Genomic DNA, 18108 nt, shown 5'->3' on the forward strand with positions numbered 1-18108 from the left:
TCCGGTTGGAGGGGGACCAATATACTTCCGGTTGGAAGTATATTGGTCCCTATGGTTTTTGTAAGGTTTTTTTTCCCCTCATTTCTGTAAAAGTCATACTGCAGCCTACACCGTAAGTCGAAAACTCTTCAAATTTGTGGTACTGCACTTAAAGGTGGCGCTATTGTAAAAAAAAAAAATCATGAATTAGGCTTATGTCTCCTCACATAAGCCTAGATTGACCTGGGCCCCGTTTCCCGAAAGCATCGTTTGTAACAAACGTACCTAACGAGGACTCCAGGGGTACTCGTAGGATGCTAAGAACATTGTTAGCCTACTATAGCCTCAGTGGCGTCACCAGTGGACATTCCGTGTATTGGATGTGTTTTATTAAAACACATCCAATACCACGGAATGCCCAGTTGGCACAAATTCGCAACCAAAACCAGTGGTTACCGCCGATATATTACTCATAGACTACTGTTAGATTTAAACAGCAAAGATAGAGACATGTTAGAAGTCAACAACATAATTTATTGCAGCTATTTAAAATTGCAAAAATAAATGCGCAGCCGAAATGTAGCGATCAATCGCCACGTCACAAGGCATATAATAAAATCAAATGATTCCATTGCTCTTGTGTGGGAGGTCGCTTTCGAGCCGCACTGTCTCCCTCTGATTTTAATTCAACCATCGTGGTTAAAATGTCCTCATATTGATCAATGACAGAAGACATAGGCTACTGTAGACATGAATCATGCTGAGATCAGCGGCTGTCGGATAATTTCTGCAGGTGTTTTTTGTTGCGATTGTTTGCATTAAGCACTGTAGGCGCTTCAGTGAGGCTATGAAGTTCACTATTTATTGGACCGTGTCTAGACAGTAACGAACATCCCTGTTCGTTAATCGCGTTTGTAGTCTACACTCAGACGTGAACTCATTATTGCATGCGGGTGTCTTCATTCATAAAAAAATTAAAACATTCGGGAGTATACAATAATACAAATTATTCTAAAGAGGTCTAGACTGCGCAGCCCCGCCTTCTCCAGTGAATCAAGAAACCCCGCACCGTGACGACCGGGGGTTGACCCCCTCGGTTTTACACAAGAAACTTGAGATAAGAAGGTGAAATCGCTGGGCGTGCCAAGCTGCGACCGAACCGGCTTGGCAGCGTAAAATGCCCTATAGCCTACATCATCCTGCCCAACAATATTGGCAGGATCTAGACCAAGCTCTCCTAATAGGGTCAGCAATAGCCGTGTGTCAATGCCCAGCCTCTGCGTTTGAATGATAATGAATGAATGGAACGTTGCATTTTTAATGTCTACAAATATTCTAGACTAGAGTGTTATGTTCTAATAATGTTATGTTCTAATAACATGGTCACACTGTGATACATGGGTTTGCTGTATGTTGCTAAATAGTGGTTACGGTTCCTTTAAGAGACTGTGGGATTATTGTGGGATGCGACGTGACGTGTAATGCGCGCGCATTGTAAAACAAGGAAGTGTTGATCGACACATGAGACTGAAGTAAAAAATGCAGTGTACGTTCTGAAGCAACACGTGTGCGTGTCAGTCTTTCACACACAACATTTGGCGACAAGGATGGCTGGAGTTAGCCTTCCCCCACCCAAAGTGTTTCTCGCGGTACCCGGGGAACCCGCAGTGCCATGGACACGGTGGCTGACAGGTTTTAATGCCTATGTTGATGCGCTCGGATTCTCCGACGACGAGCTTCCTGACAAGCGAAAGACCGCTATCCTCGTCCACTGCCTTGGTACCGAGGGCCAGCGTGTTCTTGGAGCGCTCGGCTCAGCATCAGCTTTCGAGGATACAGTCAAGCTGCTGACGGACCATTTCTCTGGGAAACAACGTGTCCTGATACGATGGTACAGACTCAGGAAGCGCCACCAACGACCCGGCGAGTCCATACAGACTTTTTTAGCTGACCTACGTGAGCTGGCACGAGCCTGTGAGTATGGAGCATTGCATGACCAAATGATCAGAGACCAGCTGATAGAAGGCACGTCATGTGACAAGACACGGGAAAAACTGCTTATGGAACCTGATGATTTGTCACTGACTGATGCAATCAAAATAGCGTTGCAAGTGGAATGTGCTCTAGAATGCTCTACTCTGCTGACCAGCCCTGCTCACCACACAGCGTTAGCGCAACAGCTGCAGCGCACAGAAACGTCACAGTTTTTCCCGCCCACTGATAGCGGTGACAGCCTGCCTGTGCAACAAATGAATAGACAGCGCCCCACTGTGGGCTCCAGACGCAATTGCGGCAACTGTGGATCCAGTTCTCATGCTACAAGAGCATCACAGTGCCCTGCCCGTGGACAGGTTTGCAGAAACTGTTCTAGATTAAACCACTTTGCTAAAGTGTGTCGTTCAGCTCCAACCAATGCAGCACGGCAGCGCCGGCTTCCTCAGTCCACTTCCGGATACACAGAAATTAGTAATATCCGTTCTACACGAGTATCGTTCAAAACTTGCACAGTGCGGCTGGGGGAGGTAAGCGTGCCACTCATCCTGGACACCGCGGCTGCAGCGTCGCTCCTCAATTTGGCCACATACAGGAAATTCTTTTCCCGCATGCCACTGGGACCCCCATCCACAAGCTTGCGGGGATATGCAAATTCTGCCATCGAGCTTGGGGGCACAATTGACCTGCCTGTCCGCTATGGTACGATACACCTTCCCTCCTTCCCTTTTCATGTGGCACAGCGGGGAACCAACCTTCTTGGCCTCGATCTCTTCATTGCACTGGGCTTCTCTCTGATGGACAATAGTGGAAGAGCTATAATGCAGGTCTTCCCAACGATGCACCAGCAGTGGCCAGCGCTGTTCGACGGCCTGGGCCGCTTGACAGCATTCACTCATCGGCCCCTGGTTGACCCTGCCGTGACACCAGTTATGCAGCCCCTCAGGCGCCTGCCACTCACCTTCCGGGAGGGCGTCACTGCAGAGCTCACTTCCCTGCTAGAAGAGGGCATCATCGAGCCAATAAATGCAGCACCTTGGATCTCAAACCTGGTGGTCGCACAGAAAAAGTCAGGGGGCCTCCGGGTCTGTGTGGATCTGCGACAGGTCAACAAAGCTGTCATTCCAGACAAATATCCTTTACCTACAGCTGAGGAGCTCACCTCTCTTTTCCATGGATCAATGGTCTTCACAAAGTTGGATTTACGCCAGGGCTACCTGCAAGTTCCCCTTCACCCGGCCAGCCGGGACCTGACAGCATTTGTGACACACGCTGGGGTGTTCAGGTACACACGCATGCCGTTTGGTCTTAGCTCTGCCCCCAGCTGCTTCCAAAAGGTCATGTCTACAATTCTCGCTGGGGTCCCGGGGACAGCAGTTTATCTGGACGACATTGTGGTGCATGGGCCAGACCAAGCCACCCACGATGCCCGCTTACACAGAGTGTTTGTGGCCCTCACCAAACATCACCTGACACTGAACGGGGAGAAATGACTCTTCTCAGTACCGACTGTGGACTTTATTGGATTCCACCTCTCAGCTGATGGCATTGCACCTCTCTCCTCCAATGTTGACGCAATACAACGCATCCCTGAACCAACCTCCATCACACAGGTTGCATCGTTCCTAGGAATGACGGCTTATTATTTGCGTTTCCTGCCCAACTACTCACAAACGACAGCACCCCTCCGGCAGCTCCTGACGAAGGAGGAGCCGTGGGCTTGGTCACCACAGTGCTCTGAGTCATTTTTCATGCTGAAAAAACAATTAACCTCACCTCCAGTCCTCGCCCATTTCAGCCTCTCGAGCCCAACCTTCATCACCTGCGACGCCTCCACTGCTGCAGTTGGAGCTGTCCTGTCGCAGCTTCATGACGGCACGGAGAGGCCAATCGCCTTCGCATCTCGGGCCCTGACACCCACTGAGCAGCGGTACTCCGTGGGTGAACGTGAAGCATTGGCCTGTGTGTGGGCGTGCGAGAGGTGGCACATGTATGTCTATGGCCGTCATTTCACCATCAGGACGGACCACCAGGCCCTCACAACGCCTCCACCAGTACCACTATGACCTCATCTTCACGCCGGGCAGGGAAAACGTGGTGGCAGATCTCCTTTCTCGCTCCATCGCAGCCCCAAACCCTTCTGTACCATCACACGATGAAGAACCAGCTCTCATCCAAGCGCTCTATGCACCATTGCAGCCAGTAGTCACACTGGAGGAACTGAACACTGAATCAGGACGAGACCCGATACTATCCAAGCTGTGCACCTACATCAGAAACGGCTGGCCGTCCCACATCCCGGAAGAGTTGAAACCGTTTGCTCGGGTGAAAGATGAGCTCTCCTGCTGGGCAGACACGTGTGTCTCGAGGGGGCTCTGCACCGTCGTCCCAAACACTTTGCGTGCACGTGTCCTGTCAATGGCACATGAGGGTCACCTGGGAATCGTGAAACTCAAGCAGCGGTGCCGTGAGTTGGTGTGGTGGCCAGCCATCGACCGCGATATTGAACATCTGGTCCAGGACTGCTCAGCATGCCTCCTCAGTGGAAAAACCGGACCCCCTTCAACCCCTCCCCTGCAACCGCTCCCCTGGCCTTCACGTCCCTGGGAACATGTACAGCTGGACATCTGTGGGGAAATCCATGGCCGCGGTGTTCCCCACCACCAGCGCTTCCTGGTGGTCGTTTACGACCTCCACTCTAAGTGGCCGGAGGTTGTGCCAGTGGGGACGGTGACGTCGCACGTCATGGTTCGGATACTGGATGGCCTCTTTGCCCGCTGGGGCGTGCCTCGGGCCATAACAACAGATAATGGCCCGCAGATGACGTCTGCGGAGTTCTCTGACTTTCTTTCCAGCAGGAGTGTCAAGCACATCCGAACCGCTTTTTACCACCCACAGGCCAACGGTGGAGTAGAGCGTTTTAATGCAACACTGAAGAACGGGATTCGTGCACACCTGGCCCAAGGCTGTGCATTCGAGGAGGCACTCAACCAGACCTTGCTGCACTACAGAGCAAGCCATCACTCCACCACGCTTGTGTCACCAGCGTTTCTGATGCTCGGACGAGAATTGGGACTGCCATTACACAGGCTCCGAGCACCAAATAGTGATTTTCCCATGCCCTCCCTGGCCCGAATCCGAGAGACTGTTGCTGCACGGCAGCAGGAGACGAGGGAAAGGGTGGACAAGAAGTGCAGGGCGAGGCCACCGTCCCTTCAGGTCTCAGACTGGGTCAGGGCTCGACGGCCGCAGCGACACAACAAGTTGGCCTTGTTCTGGTCCCAACCCAGACAGATCAGTCGCCTTCTTGGCCCCGCCACATTTCTGCTCGACGACGGATCACGGTGGCATGCTAGTAGGCTGAGGAAAGTCCCGGCACCCCTCTCTGAGCACTTGGCCACGGCACGAGCCCAGTCACCATACCCCTACAACATGGCCACTGATCCGGGCCCACCCCCGGCCCCGGTTGCACCCCCCGCAGCTCCACGCCAGGAGGTTGTGGTGCCGGACCCGAGGCCGGTGCGGGCCAGGGCTCGGCCTGTTGCCTTGCAGGACTATGTCACGAATTACCATGTTTAGTCTAGCGGTTGTCTTCACAGATTCTTGCCTAGTACATTTTGATATCTTGATTAGATGTTCAGTTTTCTTGACGAATGTTTGGGTTGGTTGTTAGTTGGGGTGGTATGCTGTTTGCTTTTTCGTGGGGGGAGGAAAATGTTATGTTCTAATAATGTTATGTTCTAATAACATGGTCACACTGTGATACATGGGTTTGCTGTATGTTGCTAAATAGTGGTCACGGTTCCTTTAAGAGACTGTGGGATTATTGTGGGATGCGACGTGACGTGTAATGCGCGCATTGTAAAACAAGGAAGTGTTGATCGACACATGAGACTGAAGTAAAAAATGCAGTGTACGTTCTGAAGCAACACGTGTGCGTGTCAGTCTTTCACACACAACATAGAGAGTGCATGCCAATCAATGAAACATTATACAGAATGAGATAATGTCGGCTCTCTTTGCTGCGCAAAGCATGTTTCAGAAGTCAGCAACTAGTTGTCACACAAGCTATTTTTGATTTTTGTAATATGGAAGGGGGGAAAATGCCGTGAAAAAATGTACGCACAGTGCATTCAGACTGCGGTCAAGCCAGCCGACCCATCGAGATCGGCGGTCAAGCCAGCCGACCCAGTTTTTTGCTGTACCTGTTTATACTAGCCATTACGGTAATAGCGTCTCAGAACTAGTTTCAAATTAAAAGCATTCGTTGGGTACATACCAAAAGACAATAAAATAATAATCAGTCAATAAAAGCAAATACTATCAAAGGAAGTGTACGGCAGTTGTGATATTTACTTTCAAAATAAAAGCCCACCTAGGATTCAAATATGAGACATGTCACATAAGATTTGGATTCAATTAAAAAAAAAAGCCCTGTTATTCCAGGCTCATCACTTCAGGGTTATAGTTCATGATCCCATAGGGTCACCCAAGAAGTTTCAGGACATTCTGATGTGTAGTTTCAAATTAAGAGCCCACTAGATATTGAAATATTACACATATTACGTATGATTTTGGATCCAATTTAAAAGGAAATGCCCTGTTATTCCAGGGTCATTTCACTTCAGGGTTATAGTTCACAACCCCATAGGGTCAACCAAGAACTTTCATGGTATTCTGATGTGTAATTTCAAAATAAAAGCCCACCAAAGATTCAAATATGAGACATATTGCGTATGATTGTGGATTAAATTTAAAAGGAATTGCCCTGTTATTCCAGGCTCAATTTATATCACGATTATAGTTCACGACCCCATAGGGTCACCCAAGAAGTTTCAGGACATTCTGATGTGTAGTTTCAAAATAAAAGCCCACCAAACATTCAAATATGAGACATATTAAATATGATTTTTGATTAAATTTAAAAGAAAATGACCTGTTATTCCAGGCTCAATTCATAGCAGGATTATGAATTTTATTTTTATTATTGATTTGAATAATTGGTGGGCTTTTATTTTGAAACTACACATCAGAATATCGTGAAACTTCTTGGGTGCCCTATGGGGTCGTGAAATATAACCCTGAAGTGAAATGACCCTGGAATAACAGGGCATTTCCTTTTAAATTGAATCCAAAATCATTTGTAATACGTCTCTTATTGAATTTTTGGTGGACTTTTATTTTGAAACTACACATCAGAATGTCCTGAAACTTATTGGGTGACCCTATGGGGTCGTGAAGTATAGCCCTGAAGTGAAATGAGCCTGGAATAACAGGGCATTTTTCTTTTAAATTGAATCCAAAGTCATAAGTAATATGTCTCATATTTGAATGTTTGGTGGGCTTTTATTTTGAAATTACACATCAGAATGTCCTGAAAGTTCTTGGGTGACCCTATGGGGTCGTGAAATATAACCCTGAAGTGAAATGAGTCTGGCATAACAGGGCGTTTCCTTTTAAATCTCCAATAAACTATTGGCATAAACTTACATTTGTCAATTAGTTGGGCTTTTATTGTGAAAGTAGATATCACAACGTCCGTACATTTCCTTTAATAGTATTTGCTTTTAATGATTGTATTTCGGTATGTACCAGACAAATGCATTTATTTTGAAACTAGTTCTGAGGCGCTGAGGCGCCCTTACCGTAATGGCTAGTATATACACAGGTACAACAAAAAACTGGGTCGGCTGGCTTGACCGTCGATCTCGATGGGTCGGCTGGCTTGACCGCAGTGCATTCAGGATTAGGACCGATACATATGTCGGCCTAGGCCTAATCAATTGTGTTTTAATATATTTAGCATTCAAATTATTGCAGTCTATTCTTTTCGTAGGCTACTCTGCTGTTGGCCTTGATGGGGAGATATTTTAATGCTTTTTAACCTCATTTTCCTGCGACATTCCTGCGTCTCCCTCAGTACGGAGCCCATTTCAGCACCGTGTCAGTAGGCAGTTACAATCATACGAACGTCGTGAGTGCAGTGAACGCGAGTTCATGTTAAGAGTAGTTTCGGGAAATGCTCCAAAGAAATTCACAACGGTTCGCAAGATCCATCGTGAGAATGATCGAACGAGCGAAGATCCATCGTTATCGGGAAACGAGGGCCTGGACTCAAGATTATTTCATAATATTACTCTCTAGAATCAGATGCATCTATAAAACCCTGGGTCTTATGCCCTAAAAACACAATTTCATATTAAAGCCAAACATGATTAAAAGATTCACAGGCTACAAAAATAATCAAAAATTCACCAAAATCGTCACATAAACTCTTTAGACCAAGCCTCACAAAAATCATCAGACAGAATTTGTTTTATTTAGTTCCATTTGAGAAATATTGGCCAATAAAGTTGGAGCACTTGGCCCCTTTTCTTATATGACCATTTTGTTATCGTATAAAAAAACATACGATTATTATTAGGTGGATACCAATACCCTCCCACTACCCATAAACCCAAATTGTGGTACTGCACCCAAAGGTGGCGCTATTAAAAAAAATATGAACTAGCCTTATTTCTCCTTACCAGATTGACCTGGACTCAAAATTCTTTCATCATATTAATCTCTAAAATCAGATGCATCTTTTTCACCGTGGTCATCTGCTCTAAGAATGTTTACTTTCCCCACAATTTCATAGAAAAGCCAAACGTCCACAGTCACAACCCGTTCTGCCTATATGACCATTTTGTTATTGTATAACTACCATACGGCTATCATTAGGTGGATACCATTAACAGTGCAAATTTTCAGATCTACTCTTTTAAGAAAGCCCTTAATTCTCTTGTGAAATATGTGCTATGAGTTTTCTGGATGTTGTGTGCTTATCAATAGACATTTTGAACATGTGAATGAGGCTGCAGTTCAGGTTTATAAGTGGTGGTACTGGTTATTCTTAGGTTGAGAGTTCAAATCCTGATTAGAGCATTATAAACAAGCTGAACATGACATCCTGTCATTGCATCTCATTTAAGAAACACAACATTGTACAGCACCTGAAATTCATCAGGCAATAAACATTCCGGCTCATTCGTTTCCAAGAATCTGACTGCCAAGACACAGTATGGCATTAAGGGGAACTTCTTCGTTAACCATTTTTCCTTCATTTTTAACTCTGTCATATTTATATTTCTCAGTGTTCTTGACTACAAATGTTTAATTTCCCCAGAATTTCATAGATTTGTCAGGTATATGGTTTTAAGAAAGCCCTTAATTCACTTGAGAAATGTGTGCTTGGAGTTTTCTGGATGTTGTGTGCTTATCAATAGACATTTTGAACATGTGAATGAGGCTGCAGTTCAGGTTTATAAGTGGCTTAATGGGTTATTACATCCAGATTAGAGCATTATGAATAAGCTGAACATGACATTCGGCCATTGCTCTGCAGCTCACTTGAAAGCTGAGGCACGGTATTGCATTAAGTGGAACATCTACATCAACATCTTTCCTTCATAATTATATATCTTATTATTTATATATCTTCCATTAATGTGTTGTTGACTTTTAATTTGGCTCGGACCCCGCTTGCGGTTATATTTGTGTTTTGTTACTTCAAGCCACCATTGGATCTAAACACACACACACACAAACACACATACCAAACTGTTGGCCTGAGCACATGGAAATTCACAGACGTCAACACTCTGTAAATAAAACAAGGACTGCGAACTGTCCCAGAGGTATTCAAAGCCCGCCCACCGCCTATCCAAGCGAGTGTAGCACCAGCAAGTGAAGTCTAGTGGAAAAAGCATCTTGTTGAGAATGTTGAACTTAAACTGCTTATAATAGAGACAACGGTGGCTAATGGTTAATTCAGGCCCATCCTTTGCATCCCTTACTTATTAGGGGTCCTACAAAAAACGATGGACTGATGAATTTAAATGATGGACAATAGTGGAAGAGCTATAATGCAGGTCTTCCCAACGATGCACCAGCAGTGGCCAGCGCTGTTCGACGGCCTGGGCCGCTTGACAGCATTCACTCATCGGCCCCTGGTTGACCCTGCCGTGACACCAGTTATGCAGCCCCTCAGGCGCCTGCCACTCACCTTCCGGGAGGGCGTCACTGCAGAGCTCACTTCCCTGCTAGAAGAGGGCATCATCGAGCCAATAAATGCAGCACCTTGGATCTCAAACCTGGTGGTCGCACAGAAAAAGTCAGGGGGCCTCCGGGTCTGTGTGGATCTGCGACAGGTCAACAAAGCTGTCATTCCAGACAAATATCCTTTACCTACAGCTGAGGAGCTCACCTCTCTTTTCCATGGATCAATGGTCTTCACAAAGTTGGATTTACGCCAGGGCTACCTGCAAGTTCCCCTTCACCCGGCCAGCCGGGACCTGACAGCATTTGTGACACACGCTGGGGTGTTCAGGTACACACGCATGCCGTTTGGTCTTAGCTCTGCCCCCAGCTGCTTCCAAAAGGTCATGTCTACAATTCTCGCTGGGGTCCCGGGGACAGCAGTTTATCTGGACGACATTGTGGTGCATGGGCCAGACCAAGCCACCCACGATGCCCGCTTACACAGAGTGTTTGTGGCCCTCACCAAACATCACCTGACACTGAACGGGGAGAAATGACTCTTCTCAGTACCGACTGTGGACTTTATTGGATTCCACCTCTCAGCTGATGGCATTGCACCTCTCTCCTCCAATGTTGACGCAATACAACGCATCCCTGAACCAACCTCCATCACACAGGTTGCATCGTTCCTAGGAATGACGGCTTATTATTTGCGTTTCCTGCCCAACTACTCACAAACGACAGCACCCCTCCGGCAGCTCCTGACGAAGGAGGAGCCGTGGGCTTGGTCACCACAGTGCTCTGAGTCATTTTTCATGCTGAAAAAACAATTAACCTCACCTCCAGTCCTCGCCCATTTCAGCCTCTCGAGCCCAACCTTCATCACCTGCGACGCCTCCACTGCTGCAGTTGGAGCTGTCCTGTCGCAGCTTCATGACGGCACGGAGAGGCCAATCGCCTTCGCATCTCGGGCCCTGACACCCACTGAGCAGCGGTACTCCGTGGGTGAACGTGAAGCATTGGCCTGTGTGTGGGCGTGCGAGAGGTGGCACATGTATGTCTATGGCCGTCATTTCACCATCAGGACGGACCACCAGGCCCTCACAACGCCTCCACCAGTACCACTATGACCTCATCTTCACGCCGGGCAGGGAAAACGTGGTGGCAGATCTCCTTTCTCGCTCCATCGCAGCCCCAAACCCTTCTGTACCATCACACGATGAAGAACCAGCTCTCATCCAAGCGCTCTATGCACCATTGCAGCCAGTAGTCACACTGGAGGAACTGAACACTGAATCAGGACGAGACCCGATACTATCCAAGCTGTGCACCTACATCAGAAACGGCTGGCCGTCCCACATCCCGGAAGAGTTGAAACCGTTTGCTCGGGTGAAAGATGAGCTCTCCTGCTGGGCAGACACGTGTGTCTCGAGGGGGCTCTGCACCGTCGTCCCAAACACTTTGCGTGCACGTGTCCTGTCAATGGCACATGAGGGTCACCTGGGAATCGTGAAACTCAAGCAGCGGTGCCGTGAGTTGGTGTGGTGGCCAGCCATCGACCGCGATATTGAACATCTGGTCCAGGACTGCTCAGCATGCCTCCTCAGTGGAAAAACCGGACCCCCTTCAACCCCTCCCCTGCAACCGCTCCCCTGGCCTTCACGTCCCTGGGAACATGTACAGCTGGACATCTGTGGGGAAATCCATGGCCGCGGTGTTCCCCACCACCAGCGCTTCCTGGTGGTCGTTTACGACCTCCACTCTAAGTGGCCGGAGGTTGTGCCAGTGGGGACGGTGACGTCGCACGTCATGGTTCGGATACTGGATGGCCTCTTTGCCCGCTGGGGCGTGCCTCGGGCCATAACAACAGATAATGGCCCGCAGATGACGTCTGCGGAGTTCTCTGACTTTCTCTCCAGCAGGAGTGTCAAGCACATCCGAACCGCTTTTTACCACCCACAGGCCAACGGTGGAGTAGAGCGTTTTAATGCAACACTGAAGAACGGGATTCGTGCACACCTGGCCCAAGGCTGTGCATTCGAGGAGGCACTCAACCAGACCTTGCTGCACTACAGAGCAAGCCATCACTCCACCACGCTTGTGTCACCAGCGTTTCTGATGCTCGGACGAGAATTGGGACTGCCATTACACAGGCTCCGAGCACCAAATAGTGATTTTCCCATGCCCTCCCTGGCCCGAATCCGAGAGACTGTTGCTGCACGGCAGCAGGAGACGAGGGAAAGGGTGGACAAGAAGTGCAGGGCGAGGCCACCGTCCCTTCAGGTCTCAGACTGGGTCAGGGCTCGACGGCCGCAGCGACACAACAAGTTGGCCTTGTTCTGGTCCCAACCCAGACAGATCAGTCGCCTTCTTGGCCCCGCCACATTTCTGCTCGACGACGGATCACGGTGGCATGCTAGTAGGCTGAGGAAAGTCCCGGCACCCCTCTCTGAGCACTTGGCCACGGCACGAGCCCAGTCACCATACCCCTACAACATGGCCACTGATCCGGGCCCACCCCCGGCCCCGGTTGCACCCCCCGCAGCTCCACGCCAGGAGGTTGTGGTGCCGGACCCGAGGCCGGTGCGGGCCAGGGCTCGGCCTGTTGCCTTGCAGGACTATGTCACGAATTACCATGTTTAGTCTAGCGGTTGTCTTCACAGATTCTTGCCTAGTACATTTTGATATCTTGATTAGATGTTCAGTTTTCTTGACGAATGTTTGGGTTGGTTGTTAGTTGGGGTGGTATGCTGTTTGCTTTTTCGTGGGGGGAGGAAAATGTTATGTTCTAATAATGTTATGTTCTAATAACATGGTCACACTGTGATACATGGGTTTGCTGTATGTTGCTAAATAGTGGTCACGGTTCCTTTAAGAGACTGTGGGATTATTGTGGGATGCGACGTGACGTGTAATGCGCGCATTGTAAAACAAGGAAGTGTTGATCGACACATGAGACTGAAGTAAAAAATGCAGTGTACGTTCTGAAGCAACACGTGTGCGTGTCAGTCTTTCACACACAACATAGAGAGTGCATGCCAATCAATGAAACATTATACAGAATGAGATAATGTCGGCTCTCTTTGCTGCGCAAAGCATGTTTCAGAAGTCAGCAACTAGTTGTCACACAAGCTATTTTTGATTTTTGTAATATGGAAGGGGGGAAAATGCCGTGAAAAAATGTACGCACAGTGCATTCAGACTGCGGTCAAGCCAGCCGACCCATCGAGATCGGCGGTCAAGCCAGCCGACCCAGTTTTTTGCTGTACCTGTTTATACTAGCCATTACGGTAATAGCGTCTCAGAACTAGTTTCAAATTAAAAGCATTCGTTGGGTACATACCAAAAGACAATAAAATAATAATCAGTCAATAAAAGCAAATACTATCAAAGGAAGTGTACGGCAGTTGTGATATTTACTTTCAAAATAAAAGCCCACCTAGGATTCAAATATGAGACATGTCACATAAGATTTGGATTCAATTAAAAAAAAAAGCCCTGTTATTCCAGGCTCATCACTTCAGGGTTATAGTTCATGATCCCATAGGGTCACCCAAGAAGTTTCAGGACATTCTGATGTGTAGTTTCAAATTAAGAGCCCACTAGATATTGAAATATTACACATATTACGTATGATTTTGGATCCAATTTAAAAGGAAATGCCCTGTTATTCCAGGGTCATTTCACTTCAGGGTTATAGTTCACAACCCCATAGGGTCAACCAAGAACTTTCATGGTATTCTGATGTGTAATTTCAAAATAAAAGCCCACCAAAGATTCAAATATGAGACATATTGCGTATGATTGTGGATTAAATTTAAAAGGAATTGCCCTGTTATTCCAGGCTCAATTTATATCACGATTATAGTTCACGACCCCATAGGGTCACCCAAGAAGTTTCAGGACATTCTGATGTGTAGTTTCAAAATAAAAGCCCACCAAACATTCAAATATGAGACATATTAAATATGATTTTTGATTAAATTTAAAAGAAAATGACCTGTTATTCCAGGCTCAATTCATAGCAGGATTATGAATTTTATTTTTATTATTGATTTGAATAATTGGTGGGCTTTTATTTTGAAACTACACATCAGAATATCGTGAAACTTCTTGGGTGCCCTATGGGGTCGTGAAATATAACCCTGAAGTGAAATGACCCTGGAATAACAGGGCATTTCCTTTTAAATTGAATCCAAAGTCATAAGTAATATGTCTCATATTTGAATGTTTGGTGGACTTTTATTTTGAAACTACACATCAGAATGTCCTGAAAGTTCTTGGGTGACCCTATGGGGTCGTGAAATATAACCCTGAAGTGAAATGAGTCTGGCATAACAGGGCGTTTCCTTTTAAATCTCCAATAAACTATTGGCATAAACTTACATTTGTCAATTAGTTGGGCTTTTATTGTGAAAGTAGATATCACAACGTCCGTACATTTCCTTTAATAGTATTTGCTTTTAATGATTGTATTTCGGTATGTACCAGACAAATGCATTTATTTTGAAACTAGTTCTGAGGCGCTGAGGCGCCCTTACCGTAATGGCTAGTATATACACAGGTACAACAAAAAACTGGGTCGGCTGGCTTGACCGTCGATCTCGATGGGTCGGCTGGCTTGACCGCAGTGCATTCAGGATTAGGACCGATACATATGTCGGCCTAGGCCTAATCAATTGTGTTTTAATATATTTAGCATTCAAATTATTGCAGTCTATTCTTTTCGTAGGCTACTCTGCTGTTGGCCTTGATGGGGAGATATTTTAATGCTTTTTAACCTCATTTTCCTGCGACATTCCTGCGTCTCCCTCAGTACGGAGCCCATTTCAGCACCGTGTCAGTAGGCAGTTACAATCATACGAACGTCGTGAGTGCAGTGAACGCGAGTTCATGTTAAGAGTAGTTTCGGGAAATGCTCCAAAGAAATTCACAACGGTTCGCAAGATCCATCGTGAGAATGATCGAACGAGCGAAGATCCATCGTTATCGGGAAACGAGGGCCTGGACTCAAGATTATTTCATAATATTACTCTCTAGAATCAGATGCATCTATAAAACCCTGGGTCTTATGCCCTAAAAACACAATTTCATATTAAAGCCAAACATGATTAAAAGATTCACAGGCTACAAAAATAATCAAAAATTCACCAAAATCGTCACATAAACTCTTTAGACCAAGCCTCACAAAAATCATCAGACAGAATTTGTTTTATTTAGTTCCATTTGAGAAATATTGGCCAATAAAGTTGGAGCACTTGGCCCCTTTTCTTATATGACCATTTTGTTATCGTATAAAAAAACATACGATTATTATTAGGTGGATACCAATACCCTCCCACTACCCATAAACCCAAATTGTGGTACTGCACCCAAAGGTGGCGCTATTAAAAAAAATATGAACTAGCCTTATTTCTCCTTACCAGATTGACCTGGACTCAAAATTCTTTCATCATATTAATCTCTAAAATCAGATGCATCTTTTTCACCGTGGTCATCTGCTCTAAGAATGTTTACTTTCCCCACAATTTCATAGAAAAGCCAAACGTCCACAGTCACAACCCGTTCTGCCTATATGACCATTTTGTTATTGTATAACTACCATACGGCTATCATTAGGTGGATACCATTAACAGTGCAAATTTTCAGATCTACTCTTTTAAGAAAGCCCTTAATTCTCTTGTGAAATATGTGCTATGAGTTTTCTGGATGTTGTGTGCTTATCAATAGACATTTTGAACATGTGAATGAGGCTGCAGTTCAGGTTTATAAGTGGTGGTACTGGTTATTCTTAGGTTGAGAGTTCAAATCCTGATTAGAGCATTATAAACAAGCTGAACATGACATCCTGTCATTGCATCTCATTTAAGAAACACAACATTGTACAGCACCTGAAATTCATCAGGCAATAAACATTCCGGCTCATTCGTTTCCAAGAATCTGACTGCCAAGACACAGTATGGCATTAAGGGGAACTTCTTCGTTAACCATTTTTCCTTCATTTTTAACTCTGTCATATTTATATTTCTCAGTGTTCTTGACTACAAATGTTTAATTTCCCCAGAATTTCATAGATTTGTCAGGTATATGGTTTTAAGAAAGCCCTTAATTCACTTGAGAAATGTGTGCTTGGAGTTTTCTGGATGTTGTGTGCTTATCAATAGACATTTTGAACATGTGAATGAGGCTGCAGTTCAGGTTTATAAGTGGCTTAATGGGTTATTACATCCAGATTAGAGCATTATGAATAAGCTGAACATGACATTCGGCCATTGCTCTGCAGCTCACTTGAAAGCTGAGGCACGGTATTGCATTAAGTGGAACATCTACATCAACATCTTTCCTTCATAATTATATATCTTATTATTTATATATCTTCCATTAGTGTGTTCTTGACTTTTAATTTGGCTCGGACCCCGCTTGCGGTTATATTTGTGTTTTGTTACTTCAAGCCACCATTGGATCTAAACACACACACACACAAACACACATACCAAACTGTTGGCCTGAGCACATGGAAATTCACAGACGTCAACACTCTGTAAATAAAACAAGGACTGCGAACTGTCCCAGAGGTATTCAAAGCCCGCCCACCGCCTATCCAAGCGAGTGTAGCACCAGCAAGTGAAGTCTAGTGGAAAAAGCATCTTGTTGAGAATGTTGAACTTAAACTGCTTATAATAGAGACAACGGTGGCTAATGGTTAATTCAGGCCCATCCTTTGCATCCCTTACTTATTAGGGGTCCTACAAAAAACGAAGGCACCCTATTGTATTTGTTAGTATTATAATTATTTTCCTGATTCTTGGCCTCAAGTGTTATATAAATTGGCAGGTCATTAGGTGGATACCATTAACAGTGCACATTTTCAGATCTACTCTTTTAAGAAAGCCCTTAATTCACTTGTGAAATGTGTGCTTGGAGTTTTCTTGATGTTGTGTGCTTATCAATAGACATTTTCACCATGTGACTGAGGCTTTATGAAGTTCAAGAATGTCGGTGGTTCAATGGCAAAATGTATTGGTTATTCTTAGGCTGAGAGTTCAAATCCTGACTAGAGCATTATAAACAAGCTGAACATGACATTCTGTCATTGCATCTCATTTAAGAAACACAACATTGTACAGCACCTGAAATTCATCAGGCAATAAACATTCCGGCTCATTCGTTTCCAAGAATCTGACTGCCAAGACACAGTATGGCATTAAGGGGAACTTCTTCGTTAACCATTTTTCCTTCATTATTAACTCTGTCATATTTATATTTCTCAGTGTTCTTGACTACAAATGTGTAATTTCCCCAGAATTTCATAGATTTGTCAGGTATATGGTTTTAAGAAAGCCCTTAATTCACTTTTCTTCATAATTATATATCTTATTATTTATATATCTTCCATTAGTGTGTTCTTGACTTTTAATTTGGCTCGGACCCCGCTTGCGGTCATATTTGTGTTTTGTTACTTCAAACCACCATTGGATCTAAACACACACACACACACAAACACACATACCAAACTGTTGGCCTGAGAACATGGAAATTCACCGACGTCAACACTATGTAAATAAACCAAGGACGGCAAACTGTCCAAGAGGTATTCAAAGCCCACCCACCGCCTATCCAAGTGAGTGTAGCACCAACAAGTGAAGTTTAGTGGAAAAAGCATCTTGTTGAGAATGTTGAACTTAAACTGCTTATAATAGAGACAACCAGGGCTCTAAATTAACTTTTTTGATCACCAGCCAATGTGGCTGGTAAGTTTCTGAAGTTACCAGCCAATCAGAATTTCCACTAGCCACATTTTTTCCCGTGCAAAAAAGACAGATTATGAGAGCCACTGAATTCATTTGATCATTTTATTAACTAAAGCTTTAAATTCATCTTACAGTGAAGTTGGGAATGTATATCCAATTAAAATTAAATCCTAACCGCCAGAAGGTGGGGCTGGGGCCAGCGTTTTTAAACTTAAAACTTTAAACAACTCTAAACATGTTTTAGTGCAGATAATGTACAAAATTACACAAATGTATTATGTACAAAGAGACAGGTTAAACATCATCAGAGGCAGAGCTCTCTGAGGACTCTGACTCAGAGCCCCCATCTACATCAGTTCCATTT

This window comes from Pollachius pollachius (genome assembly GCF_949987615.1).
Source record: "Pollachius pollachius genome assembly, chromosome: 4".
NCBI lineage: Eukaryota > Metazoa > Chordata > Actinopteri > Gadiformes > Gadidae > Pollachius > Pollachius pollachius.